Here is a 13,138-nt window from a genome sequence, read left to right on the forward strand (position 1 = left end):
GGTCATGGGGTGATTAACACTTCATGGCTCAAGAAGAATTGCATTTTTCAGCATAAAGTTTAAACCTTTGGTTCGATCATCGATGTGGGGTTCGGGTTTATTTGTCAAATCGCTAAGGTGTTAATCTCCTCGATCATGTGTAGGTAGGAGCATCGCCTATCTGCCACACATGATACTTGGAGCTCTGACGCACGAGGCATTTGCTAAATAAATTCTAGAGCTAGCTTGGTATTCGAACCATTCTATTTTCCGATTCGGGAACCTTAGTTGTGTATCCTGAACTGCGTATCTGGGTGAGGAATGCAGTTTGACTTGAGTCATGAGTGTTAGTAATTCCTAGACCTGACCTGTCTTTTATCTTAGTTTATTAGCTTTTCAATTCAGCCCATTTTCATTTCCACTACACACGTAAAACCAAGTTGGCTTTTTAAAAGCCAAAAGCCCTTGCTTGCATCTACAAATCCAGCAAAGCCGTATTAATTATTCCCTTGGGTACGATCCCGGATTTTCGGATTATCATGCTTCAACTGACGTATTAGGCCCTACGCTTGGGGCATTATCGGATATATCGGAGCAAACGAAGCATTTTTGGCGCCGTTGCCGGGGATTTCTTATTATGGCTTTCTTGGAGGTTCGACAAACCACTATAAGTATCTCGCTTTCGTCTACTAGTAGTAATAGTTTAGTAGTTTATGTGTTAATAGTTCGTATTTAGTTTGGTGGATACCTCTAACTTGGTTGTACTAAACTTGAGGTGTAACGAAGCCAGGCTAAATATTGGATTTGTTCTTAGTTAGTTTAGCGTAATTAATTTAGTTAGTTAGGTTAAATTTGATTGCATTGCTTAGCCGAGGTGGTGACATGACCCCTCACATATTTTGTTTGCTGAGTTGAGGTGGCGACATAGCCCCTCCTATCTGGTAGTTTGTTGGTAGTTAGTTAGTATTTGTGTTAGTTTATGCCTGTTTATTGAAGCCCAGTTTCCAATCGGCTTCATCGTTCTTCTTCGCCGCCAAGAATCCGTAGCATTGCCAGGGCGTATCCTGCCCACTCTCCGCCTCGCAAATTAAATCGCAATCGCAAAGGCCCTATGGCCGAAGAAGTTCCAGTTCGTACTCTGCGTGATTATCTGAATCCAGAACGGGCTCATCAAGTATCTCCTATCGTTATTCCGACTCCGACCGCTGGGAATACATTTGAATTCAAAACTGAGTACCTTTGGATAATACCAGAATTTCGGGGGCGAGAATTGGAGGATCCTTATTTGCATATCCGGGAGTTTGAGAATATCCTACACTCTTTTGTTACAGTTCCAGGGCAACTTGATCAAGCTCGCCTGAAGTTGTTTCCATTCACTCTTAAAGACAAGGCGAAACAATGGTTCAATTCTTTGAAGCCACAATCTCTGCGTAACTAGGGAGATGTTCAGGATGCTTTCACCACTAAATTCTTTCCAGCAACCAGGACGAAGTTACTTATCGATCAGATTCAATGTTTCAAGCAAAGGGATGGAGAGACTTACCACAAGTATTGGGAGCGATACAAGGACTTGCTTATGTCGGTTCCTCATCACAACCTTCATTTGTATCTCAGAGTCAACTATTTCTACATAGGGTGTTCTCAAGAGAGTAAACAGCTTCTGGATACTATGGGTGGATGTGATTTTATGGGGAAGACACCGGAGGATGCTTGGGATTATTATGAGTCACTAGCTGAGAAGACCCAGTCTTGGCAGTTTGCAGATCCAGGAGATAGAGCGATGTTCAATCAAGGTCCTACAGGTTCAGGAAAATTCTCTATTGCGGAGCATACAGCTTTTGAAACTCGATTGGAGGAGATTGCTCGGAAACTTGATAAGTTGGAATTAAAGAGTGCTCAATCTCAAGAAGTGAAAGCAGTGCGCCAATTGGAGGAAGTATGTGTTATTTGTGAGATTGTGGGCCATTCTACCGAAGCGTGCCCCAACATTCCTGCTCTTAAGAACGTGATTAATAGGATTGCTCCAGAAGAAGTCCATGCAGTGCAACGTTTTGACCCTTATTCTCAATCGTATAATCCGAGGACAAGGCAACATCCAGCTTTCCGTTGGAATCAATCTAATGAAGGGAATTCTTCTCAAGTTCCACCCCTCGCTCCTCAATTACCATGGAAGCAACCTCAGAATGCTTTCCATTTCCCTTAAGCTCAAGGTTCGCCAGGATTTGCTCCTTCTGCTCCGTTCCCACATGCAAACCAATTTCAACAACAACCTGCCCAGTTCCACCAACAACCACCAAAGCGTTCTTGGGAAGATCAATTCAGTGCTCTCTTGCAAGGTCAAACTGCTATCAATGAGCAACAAACTCAAATGATGAACGATATCAAAAACCAGTTGGGGAAGTTGACAACTACAGTGGGTTTGTTACAACAAGAGAAAGGGAAGTTTCCTACTCAACCTCAACCTAATCCGCAACCGAATTCTAATCCGACTTCTCAAAGTCTTCACTTTGCTAGCTCTTCGGTGAATTTCCCTGAGCAAGCAAAGGCTATTATTTCTCTTCGAAGTGGCAAGACGGTGGATAACCAAGTGGTGATGCCTCCGGAACCCACCTTGTTACCTTCTCCTATCGAACGTTCAATTCCAATCCTTAGGGAATCTCCCAAGGAAACAAGCAAGGAGACTCTTGAAGAAGAAGAAAAGGGTAAAGGCAAAAACAATGGAAGTGTACCGGACCCTCAAGTTATTCTAACACCGGCTCCGTATCCTAATCGTTTGAAGGCTTTGGCGAAACCAAATTACAATGCGGAGTTGCATGAATTATTCAATCAAGTGAAGATCAACATTCCTCTCATGGATGCAGTCAAGCAAATTCCCTCATATGCCAAGTTTCTTAAGGATTTGTGTACTCGGAAGCGCAAGCTTAATGTTCAAAAGAAGATATTCCTTACTGAGCAAATGAGTTCTATCATTCAAACGAATATCGCGCCTAAGTACAAGGATCCGGGGAGCCCTACTATTGCTGTCACAATTGGAGGGAAGCGTATCGAACAAGCCTTACTCGATCTTGGTGCTAGCGTTAATCTACTTCCATACTCTATTTATCAAGAACTTGGGTTAGGGGAGATGAAGCCTACTCGTGTCACACTCCAATTAGTCGATTGAAGTGTTCGTGTACCATGGGGAGTAGTGGAAGATGTTCTAGTCCAAGTTGATCAGTTTGTCTATCCGGTGGATTTTGTGATTCTCGATACAAATCCGACCGACTCTTCTGCTGTTTCTACTCCAGTGATTCTTGGGAGACCTTTTCTAGCCACGGCGGATGCAGTTATCAACTGTCGAAATGGACTTCTCAATATGACCTTCGGTAACATGAAGGTGGAGGTCAATGTTTTTAATGTGGGTAGTCAAATGGGAGATGATGAGAACGTAAATGAAGTGAGCCTTATTGATACTCTTGTAGAAGAACACGTGGGCGAGTTACTCTATAGTGATCCTTTGGAAGTTGCTCTTACAGCCGATGAGGTCGAATTTCTCGAGTCTTCTGAAGTGAGTTATTTGTGTTCATTGCTTGATGAGGAAGATGAAGCTTGTGCTATAAATTCTTGGACTCCAAAGTTTGAAGAGTTTAAGGAGCTACCACCAATCGAGAAGAAGGTTCTCCCATCTAGTGCTGAGCCACCGAAATTGGAGTTGAAGCCCCTGCCCGACACTTTGAAGTATGCTTTCCTTGGAGACAACGAGACTTATCCTGTGGTTATTTCCTCTTCTCTTGGGAATCTCCAAGAGACGAAGTTGATCAATTCACTAAGGAGGCACATGAAGGCTATAGGATGGACCATCGCAGATATCAAGGGGATTGATGCTACTCTTTGCTCTCACCATATTGCTTTGGAGGATAATGTCAAGCCATCTCGCCAACCTCAACGTCGCTTGAACCCGATTATGAAAGATGTAGTTCGTGCTGAATTTTTAAAGCTTTTGGATGTGGGAATCATCTATCCTATCGCCGATAGCAAATGGGTAAGCCCGATTCAAGTTGTACCAAAGAAATCCGGAGTTACAGTTGTGAGAAATGAGGAGAATGAGCTCGTGCCTACTCGTGTTCAAACAGTATGGAGAGTTTGTATTGATTATCGGAAGCTCAACGCAAGTACCAGAAAGGATCACTTTCCTTTACCATTTATCGATCAAATCTTGGAAAGGATAGCCGGCCATGCATTCTATTGTTTCTTAGATGGTTATTCCAGTTACAATCAAATTGAAGTTGTTTTAGAGGATCAAGAGAAAATGACATTCACTTGCCCCTTCGGAACGTTCGCTTATCGTCGTATGCCTTTCGATTTGTGCAATGCTCCGGGGACTTTTTCACGATGCATGATGGTGATTTTTAGTGATATGGTCGAGAAGATAGTAGAGGTTTTCATGGATGATTTCTCTATTTTTGGCGATTCGTTCGATTCATGCTTGGCCAATTTAGAGAAAGTTTTAACAAGGTGTGAAGAGAAAAATTTGGTTCTGAATTGGGAAAAGTGTCACTTCATGGTCACTCAAGGGATTGTCTTGGGGCATATTATATCGTCGGAGGGTATCGGGGTAGATAAGGCAAAGATCGATCTCATTTCCAATCTCCCGACTCCAAAATGCGTGAAGGATATTCCTTCATTTCTCGGGCATGCCAGATTCTATCGTCGGTTCATCAAAGATTTCAGTGCTGTCTCCAGGCCCTTGTGCCATCTTCTTGCCAAAGAGGTTCCTTTCGAGTGGTCTCCCGCATGTGAACAAGCATTTGTCAAGTTGAAGGATAGTCTCACTTCTCCTCCTATTGTGCAACCACTGGATTAGAGCCTCCCGTTTGAGCTTATGTGTGATGCAAGTGACTATGCTGTATGTAAGGGGAAAAAATCCGCTTATTATTCTTTCAACATCTCCTGAGATCAACGTGCATGCCTTCTTGCCGGAACCCTAGTTCGTCGTCAGAACCCTAATCTACAAAACAGACAAGGGGTGAGTGTACCTTTGCCTCTCGTGGCAAAGGCCCTCCGATGCTTAAGTTAGTATCACGCACTAGCAGAGAAACCCTAATTATCAGTAGGAAATATCGAATAATGCAACGTATTGCGTACCTCGCTTCGTGAGTGTTACTTCTTATTTATAGATGTAGACTTACTTATCCTCCAAGTCTCCTTTTCTGCCTAAGATTCCAACATCATTAGGAACCCTGGCCCATATGGAATTCCCTCCCATATGGTAACTCAATTATAATCCCTTTATTCATGGGACACTTGCCTATCACGTTGGATTTCCTTTCTAGAACCTTCTGGAACAGCGATTTAGATAGAGTTGGTCCAATGTACATCGGCGGTGTCCAATTACTACGGTGTGTAGGGGGATGAAAACAATTGATGCTTCGGATCAACTTGGATTGCAACGGCTTATTCGTGCCTTTTCACCGGAACCCTAATTCATCGTCGGAACCCTAATCTGCAAAATAGATAGGGGGTGAGTGCACCTTTGCCTCTCGTGGCAAAGGCCCTCCGATGCCAAAGTTAGTATCACGTACTAGCAATCAAACCCTAATTATCAGTAGGAAAGCAATCAGAAAGCAGTTTATTGCGTACCTTTTGCCTTTAGGTTTACCTCATATTTATAGATTTGCGAATGCTTGTTGCCCAAGCATTCCTGTTGCCATAGGATTCCTAACTCGTATAGGAAACCTAGGATATCAAGGATTCTCGTTTCCTTTATCAGTTTATTAGAAAAGAGTCCTATTTGGATTCTTTTCCATAAAGAACCGAACATCCCATACTCGTTGGGTATCCTTCTCAGATCCTATATTCTTGGGATCTCATCCCTTAATGGGGTACCACTGTCTCTGGACCCTTCCAGAGTGTTCCCTTTACTCCAACATCTGATTGGAATTCTTTCTTTGTTCGGCTGTCTCACCGCCGAACAGACTGCCTGGACCAATCACTTCTCATGTCATTGGTCCATATTGCCAAACATTGTCTAGCACGATAACTGTCCCGTCTATATTGAATTTATGGTCCCACGTACCATTTGTTCGGATATCAATTGCATTGCTTTCAACCCGTCATCCCTCGTATCACGTGCTTGGTTCTTTCTTCATCTGTTCGGCTGTATCATAACCGAACAGTCTGCTTGGACTAGCTACTTCACGTGTAACTTGGTCCAATGTAATCGGAACGTCTCTATCTGTCGAACAGTCAGTTTATACCCATGACTTCTCATGTCACTGGCCCTTATCGCTGTTCAATGCACTGACCGACGATCAGTCATGTTCAATTTGAAACGTGTTTTTATACACCACGTGTTCGGCAACTAGATGTACCTGTTCGGGAATACCTCCCTACAATTACTCCCCAGCTTTACCTATTTTCCACTGTTCGGGGGTAATGGGTGAAGCTCTTAGAGACAAACGTTTAGACCTGAACTTCCTCTGATGCCGAGCAGTCATAGTTTTAATATTCATTTGATGCTTTGGCGCCTTTGCCTTCGTACCATCTCGAGGCAATAACTCCACGTGGCACGTTTCGTATGCCTATCATTAATTTCGAATTGACGTTCTATGAAACGGCGTAAGAACGGTTTTTGCTTTCCGTTACTTTAACTTGTAACGGCGTGAAACGAGACGCTTCATCTCCGTTTGTTTCACTTAAATCCCTAAAAAGGGGTTTTCTTTGGAGTTTTTATCCAAAAACTCAGAGCATTGTCTTGTCTTCTCCAGGCGAAAAACTCCCTTTCTTCCGCCATAGCCGCCGCCTGCAACTCGCTCATGTCATAGGAATCTTTTCATTTAAACTCGTAAGATCTCTATTTCTTCTGCTTTGGTTTCCCAATAAGACTTCTTTCCTATTCCATTTGTTTCCATCTGAGATCTCGTTCTCAGATTTTGGGTCAATTCTAGGGTTTCAGTCGCACCCATTTCCAGTTTTACTTTTTCTTCGACTATACCCATGGCAGATGATAATGATAACCCTCCTAGACCCAGTAAGTTTAGGAAGCTCTGCGATACCCCTGCTGCCATGGCGGCATTTAGAGAAAAATATAGCATTCCTGAAAATGTAGGACTTGAACTTGCTCCATTAGGAGCGGATAGAGATGCTGGCTCTTGGGACAGGATGTGTATCCCAATTGTAGCTATCGTTGAGGGCGGGGTCCGTTTCCCCCTACATTCATTACTCCGCCAGATTTTAAACTGGTATCGTCTTACTCCCATGCAAGTTTCAACCAATGTTTTCAAGCTGATAATGGGGACTATAGCCCTAAATGGGATTCTAGGGACCCAATTAGGAATCTGGGATATCCAATGGTGGTACAGTATAGTACTAAACCCCGAGTACAATACTTACTACTTCAAGGTTAGGAAGGCAGACAAACGTTTCGTACTTAATCTGCCAGATTCTGCTCGTGACCACGAGATCGACTTCCTCTATGTAACTGGAGCATTCGAGCCTTTAGGGGAAGATGGCCAAGTGCTGGGGCTCCATTGCCCCCACATATGGGGCTATCCACGTATGCTCTTGCTTTTATCTTTTGCAATTCTTCGTTTACTGCTTTCTCATAGCTTTACTATATGTCTAACTTTGGTTTCGAAATTCGGATCTTGCAGCTGAAAACGCTAACAGGCGTCCCAGACGTGTACCGAGCAACATCCGAACAGAAGATATCAACAGGATTTTGAAATACACAGGCGAACCTCGTACCCGAACAACAGGTCGGGGTCGGAATGCTGACGTACTGCTAGGATACGACCCTTCGTACAGAGGGTCATTGACAGAAGACTTGCCCATCCCAGCACTAGTGCTGCTTCTACCTCCACATCAACTGCTCCCCAACCACTTATTTCAAGACTTCAAGCTGGTGTTACCGTTGCTGGTCAACTTGGAGAAATTCCTATTTCAGAAGGAGTGCCGCTTCCCCAATTGAGACTTAGAAGATCTACGCGCGGACCTGTTTCTGAACAATTGCCCGAACAGCTGGGTTCAAATCGTGATACCAGCCAATCCTCTTCTTTTGGCTATTCTCAATCTCCTCGAGTTCCAGGTACTATGACTCGTCAACCCCTTAATCTCAGTACCCTTCTCACTGTCTCCACTAGGGGACGTGGTAGTGCCCAAAGGGCGGCCTCAACTGGCCGCCCCCCCCCCCCCCCCCCCCACGATCTCGTCGCACTAGGGGGGGAATAATCCGATCATCTTCTTCTCCTCGGGAACAAGATAGTTCCCTCGAGGCTGTCAATGCTCATCGGGACAAACGTCCTAGGAGTGAAGAAGTTGGAGACGCTTCTGCCCAAGCTGCAGCCTCACTTCAACAACCCTTATCTCTGAGCACTCAAGTGCTTCCACAAAATTGGGCCCCCCTGCTCATTAGGGGTGATCGGCCTATCCACATTGGCGCTAGCGCTAGCTCCTCAGAAACAACACTTGCACTCGCCCAAGGACTTCTTCTCCCTGTTGATATGCAAAAAGAGAACGAAGCCACTCCTGACCGGCTTGTCTCTACTGGTCTCGTTAGTGGGATCAAGGTATAGTGTTCTCGTCACTAGTAGGCATACTTCATGTTCCTTTCGTTTTCTCACAGTGTCACCTTGTTAATTTGCTTGCAGTTTATTCAAAAGATGATTACATTGGGACAGAAGTTCCAAGATGCTGACACTGAACGGATCTCACTTTTAAACAACAACACCAGGTTGCTCCACACTATAACCAGACTAGAGAGGGAGAGAGACAAAGCCAAGGCCGACTTTGTAGAGGCAAAAGACAAGCTTGGAACTACTGAAGACAGCCTCAACCATGCTTTGGTTGAGATAGAACAAACCAAAAAAGCTGCGTTCGAAGATGGCTACCAGAAAGGTTTTGACGCTACTACGGCCAGCTACGTGGAGCAGATGCCGGCCATTCAAGATCAGATCTGGACTGCCTGCTGGGAGGCATGTCTAACAAAGGTAGGAATTGCCGAGGATTCCCCCCTCTGGGTGGAAAATGATCTTCCAAGCCGCCAAGCAGCAGCTCCCCAAGAGCATGATGGTTCTCCAACTGATGATGTCGATCAGCAGATCGATGAGTTTGCAGATGCTGATGAAGAAATACAAGTGGAGTCGCAAGATGTTGTAGAGCATTTGCCTATTCGGGAAGTAACTGTTGAGACTTTTGTTCCAGAGGAGGTTGCTGCGGCTGCTGTTGGCACGGCTGGATCTGATATTCACCCAGAAGTTCAGAACCTAGACTGAAAGGCAAGCAAGTATTTATATGTTTTGTTTTTGTTGACACAAACAATATGGCTGGTCCTGTGTGACCATGGTATTTCAACCCTGCGTGGTACCAGTACTTTCTCTTAGTATGGTAATACTTTTGATAATACAGGTATTCGGCCCCTTGTGGCGTATCCTTATAATTTTGTTCGGCTACTCTTGTCTTTGCATCTGTTCGGATGCAAATAGCTTAATCCTTTAAGTATTTCGTACTTTGACCACATGCTTGTTTGTGCATAAGTGTTCAATACTTAGCAAATCTTTGGGAAACATCTGTGCTTGAACTCTTTCACGTAGTTAGAAACAATCGTTCTATGTTTCTAAATTCCTCATACGTTGGAAATCATATAAGTATTTCATACTTTGTGTTTTGAAAAATCATACAAGTGTTTCATACTTGTATTTAAAAAATCATACAAGTGTTTCATACTTGCAGTTCAAAAAATCATACAAGTGTTTCATACTTGTATTTGAAAAATCATAAAAGTGTTTCATACTTGTAGTTCAAAAAATCATACAAGTGTTTCATACTTGTATTTGCTAAGTTTCACATACCCAACTGTTTTAAGTTTCTCGTACTTTAATAATTGTGGCTAACATATACTCGTTATGCTTTAAGCCAAGTCAATTGTTGTATATAAACGTACAAGTATCTCGTACTTTAAAGTCCATACAAGTGTTTCGTACTTGTACTCGTTAAGTTTCTCGTACTTAATGTATAGGTGCCGGTTCCCTGCTCCCCAATACGAATGAGGGAAACCAAGCCCGTAGTTCGTATTTTTAAACCAAATGCCAAGAACATACTATTGATACGAAAAAATGACTTTTATTCATAATCTGTAAAACTCAAGAGGGCGTTATTCGTACCCCTTGCAACTAGAATAACAAAATTAGAACAAGGGAATTATATTCGTAATTCCCACACAATCACGTAGTGCAAATCTAAAACAAAACTGAATGCATCTAAACAAAGAATTTTCGGAGATTATGGACATTCCAAGGCCTCGGAATTGGATTACCATCCAAATCTACCAATTTATAGGCCCCTATGCCTACAATCTCGGTTACTCGATAAGGGCCTTCCCAATTGGCCCCCAACTTGCCTTCGTTGGCGACCTTGGTGTTGCCGAGCACCTTCCGTAGTACGAGGTCTCCAACACCAAATTCTCGAGGATGAACATGCTTATTATAGCTCTTCATTAGCTGCTCCTGGTAAGAAGCCAGATGGATTAAGGCCCTTTCTCTCCTCTCCTCGGCGAGATCAAGCTCAATTTCAAGGGCTCTGTCATTGCCTCCACTTTCAACCAAAACGGTCCTATTGGTCGGCAAACCTACTTCCAAAGGTATGACAGCCTCTGTTCCATATGCCAATGAATAGGGGGTCTCTCCCGTAGACCTCCTAGGCGTTGTTCGGTGAGCCCATAAAACTAACGGTAACTCGTCAGGCCACTTCCCTTTAGCTTTGTCCAGCCTTTTCTTGATCCCATCAAGGATAGTTTTATTAGACGCCTCTGCCTGCCCATTACTCTGAGGGTAGGCTAGGGTGGAATAATAATTTCGTATTCCATACTGGGCACAAAAAGCCTTGAATTTCTTTTGAAATTGGGATCCATTGTCTGTGATCAATGAGTAAGGGACCCCAAAGCGAGTGATAATACTCTTCCACATGAACCTTTCTATCATGGGTTCAGTGATTTTGGCCGTTGTTCTGCCTCAATCCACTTAGTGAAATAGTCTGTTTCAACTAGCAGGAATTTTCGATTCCCAGTTGCTTTGTGTAGCGGACCCACGATGTCCATTCCCCATTGAGCAAACGGCCAGGGACTTGTCAAAGGCACCAGATCCTCGGCGGGAGTTCGAATCATTGGTGAGAATTTTTGACACTTCTCATAAATCTTCACATACACCTTTGCATCTTCCTGCATGTGTGGCCACCAGTAGCCTTGGGTAATTGCTCGGTGGGCAATGGATCTGCCTCCAGAATGGCTCCCACATGTTCCATCGTGGATTTCATGAAGAAACTTCTGCACCATCTCAGGATGTACGCATAGCAAATACGGGCATGTAAAGGATTTTCTGTATAACTTACCCTCTGGGGACAGCCAAAACCTAGCACATTTGACCCTTATCTTATGAGCCTCCTTTTTATCAGAAGGGAGTTAGAACTCCATGATTGGGTCCATCCAACTTGGTCCTTGGTTCACGTCCAAGACCAAGTCCACACTTCTCCCAATGCTAGGCTCACTCAGATATTCAATTGCTACCTTCCTTTTGAACTCAGCTGGTACAGCTGCAGCCAACCAAGCTAATGAATCTGCATGAGCATTCTGTCCAGAACTTATTTGTTCAATGTATACCCTTTCGAAGGTATCAAGCAAGTCTTTGGCTGCCTGCACGTAGGCTACCATCTTTTCACTTCGGGTTTCATATTCCCCGGATAGTTGATTGACCACAAGCTGTGAATCACAATACACCCTAACTCGTTCTGCTCTTAGGGTCTTTGCACTCCTTAATCCAGCTAAGAGTGCCTCATATTCAGCCACATTATTTGAAGCACTAAAACCAAGCCAAACAGATAGTTCTATCAGTACTCCTTGAGGAGGAAAAAGGACAACCCCAATTCCAAAACCAGTATTACATGCTGATCCATCGACGAATAGCTTTCATTCCATTGGATCCTGTTCGGCTAAGGGTTGATTCTTCATGGGTGATGTCTTTGTTGCCTGCTCCTTTCTCGTAGGAGGCAGGGGAGCCACCGTGGGAGAAAACTCTGCCACAAAATCAGCCAACACTTGGCTTTTGATTGCCGTGCGTGGCTGATAATCGATATCGTACTGGCTCAACTCGACTGACCATGTTGAGATCCTTCCCGAGAAGTTTGCTTTTCGTAGCAGTGATTTTAATGGAAACTCAGTGTAAATCACAACCTTGTGGCTTTGGAAGTAGTGTGGCAGCTTCCTTGTGGCTGTCCTTAGTGCCAGGACAAGTTTTTCTAAAGGCAGATATCTCGTCTCTACATCTAGCAATGTCTTGCTAACATAATAAATAGGGATTTGTTCGATTCCTAAATCCCTCAACAGGACTGCACTTATTGCATGCTCGAAAATAGCTAAGTACAGAATTAAAGACTCACCTGGCTGTGGAGTTGATAAAAGCGGGGGCTCGGCCAGATACTTCTTCAGGTCCTGGAAGGCTTGTTCACACTCTGCTCCCCATTCAAATCCTCCCTCTTTTTCAACAATTGAAAAAAGGGTCTGCATTTGTCACTTGACTTGCTGATAAATCTATTAAGTGCTGCAGCCATTCCAGTCAACCTCTGGACTTCTTTGGTGGTCTTTGGACTTTGTAGCTTTTGTAGGGCCGCAATTTGATCGGGGTTGGCCTCAATCCCTCTCATGGTCACCAAATGGCAGTACAACCCTCGTGATGTGATAAACGAAGTCTTCTCTTGATCAGGTCCAAACATGGCAATCTGATGATATCCTCGATATGCATCGAGAAAACTCATTCGCTCGTAACCAGCGGTTGCGTCAACCAATTGGTCAATCCTGGGTAGAGGAAAACTATCCTTAGGGCACGCTTTGTTTAGGTCTGTGAAGTCTACGCAGACACGCCACTTCCCATTCTTTTTCTTCACCACAACGGTGTTAGATAACCATTCTGGGTAGTAGACTTCACGTATTGCTTTAGCCTCTAGTAAATGATCGACCTTTTCTATTACTGCATCCACATGCTGCACGGCTGCCCTCCTCTTTTTCTGAATGATCGGCTTATGCTGAGGATCAATGTTTAAATGGTGACAGATCACACCTGCATCCACCCCGGGCATTTCCTCTGGCACCCAAGCAAATACATCAATATATTCCTTCAGAAATCTTATTGATTCA

At 43.9% G+C, this 13,138-nt stretch overlaps 1 pseudogene; it reads left to right on the forward strand.

The window, feature by feature from the left end:
• Positions 1–2,572: 2,572 nt before the first annotated feature.
• Positions 2,573–13,138, forward strand: part of LOC131323882 (uncharacterized) — an 85,355-nt pseudogene continuing 74,789 nt past the window's right edge.

Source organism: Rhododendron vialii, chromosome 4a, assembly GCF_030253575.1.
Source record: "Rhododendron vialii isolate Sample 1 chromosome 4a, ASM3025357v1".
Lineage (NCBI taxonomy): Eukaryota > Viridiplantae > Streptophyta > Magnoliopsida > Ericales > Ericaceae > Rhododendron > Rhododendron vialii.